At 36.8% G+C, this 1,718-nt stretch overlaps 1 non-coding gene across 1 annotated transcript; it reads right to left on the bottom strand.

Moving 5' to 3' along the window:
- Positions 1 to 831: 831 nt before the first annotated feature.
- LOC111899336 (small nucleolar RNA R71) lies at positions 832 to 938 on the bottom strand. Its single transcript, XR_002852875.1, has one exon. It is a non-coding gene; the product is annotated as a small nucleolar RNA R71 (small nucleolar RNA).
- Positions 939 to 1,718: the final 780 nt, after the last annotated feature.

The following is a 1,718-nucleotide window of genomic DNA, read 5'->3' on the forward strand; positions in this document are numbered from 1 at the left end:
TTTAGTTGTTTTTCTTACTTTAGCTTTTAGTAATTATTTTGTTAATTAAATATCATTCCCTGTGATCAACACCTGACTTACCTAAACTATCCTATAATTCGACTAGGTATACTGCCTAAGTGCATTCTGGCTAGTTGCGTTCGTTAGGTTATAAATTTAAAACTAGATAGGTATAATTAGTGCACATCAAGTTTTGGCGCCGTTGCCGAGTAATAGCTTGTTTGATTATTAGTTTAATTGTTTTTAGTTATCCGATCCTTTTTGTGGGGTAAAAACCACAAAAAGTTACTTTTGTTTCATTTTTTTATTTTAGTTTTTTTCTTCTCTGAGATGCAACCACGTCGTGGTAATCTTCACCACATTGTGGTCTCGCATCAGTTAGTTTTTCGTTTATTTTTATTTTTTTTCCTTTTTATGCGTATGTTTTGTAGTGTTTTTTAGCAGGAAATATGTGGACATCACGACTATGTCAATGGAAGAGTACAAGCGACATATGAGGAACGAAAATAAATGGGGTCTGGATCCAATAAAAATCCCAACCATAACAAAGTCTAAACTTCCGGAGCACATTATTAATATGTTAAGGGAACTACCTTTTATAGGAAGGAGCACGAGGACGCTTATGAGCATATAGAAGAGGTGGTGGAGGTTTCAAATTATTTTAATGCTCCAAACATGAGTAAATATGCGGTGATGCTTCAACTTTTACTGATCACATTGAAGGGTGAAGCAAAAGAATGGTTAAAATCTCTTCCCTTTGGAGCAATCACGGCATGGGATGATTTTAAGATCGAGTTCATCAACCTGTTTACCCCTCCTTCAAAAGTGCCAAAGCTTAAGAGAAATATCCATAATTTTCAACAATTAAAAGGGGAGTCGTTATACGAAGCTTGGGAATGTTACAAGAGATTGTTACGACATTGCCCTCAACATGACTTCAATGTGAAACAAGAAATCTCGATATTTTATGATGGAGTCAATGTGTACACTTGTCAACTTCTAGACTCGCAAGGGCCCATGACAAAGAAGAATCTAAAAATAAATAAATCTTTAATTGAAGAATTCGCCAAGCATTCAAAGGAGTATCACAACCCAAGGGGAGAGGATATCACGAGAAGAAAAGTGAATATAGATGGAGTTTCTGAAGTCTTAATGATTGTAATGGCGAAAATCGATGCCATGGAAAATAGGCTCACAAAGATGGATGGATCAATTAATGTGGTACACAATAGATGTGAATCTTGTAAAGGACCTGACTGTGTAAGGGATTGTGAATTAGAATACTAGAGAGCTCAAGACACGGCAAAATATCAACAACTAGAGCATAATCTCTACCAATTAGAAGGAGTCCATTCCGGGGTGATAGATGCTCTCGAGTCGATGTTATTTAGATTCAAGGAAGCTAGCGAAAAAATACATGATGCTACTGATGCAACACTTAGAGATCAACAAGCATCTATTTTGAGCATCCAGATACAAGTTGGGCAATTAACAAAACTTGTACAAGAAAAGCTATCGGATAATACTTTCAAGAAAAGTTGAGTCAGTCCGTATGGCTCAAGTCATGGCTCTTGATACAGAAGAAGAAGATTAATTGGTGCTTATGAAGGACCTTGAACTGGAGTCTAATCAGTCACTCGAAGTAAAAAAGAAAGAAGAATAAGAGTATCATGAAGCTAGCCAGTCGCCACGACATGGAGGCAAGCCACGTCGTGGGC

The sequence above is a fragment of the Lactuca sativa genome, chromosome 6 (genome assembly GCF_002870075.4).
Source record: "Lactuca sativa cultivar Salinas chromosome 6, Lsat_Salinas_v11, whole genome shotgun sequence".
Taxonomy (NCBI): domain Eukaryota; kingdom Viridiplantae; phylum Streptophyta; class Magnoliopsida; order Asterales; family Asteraceae; genus Lactuca; species Lactuca sativa.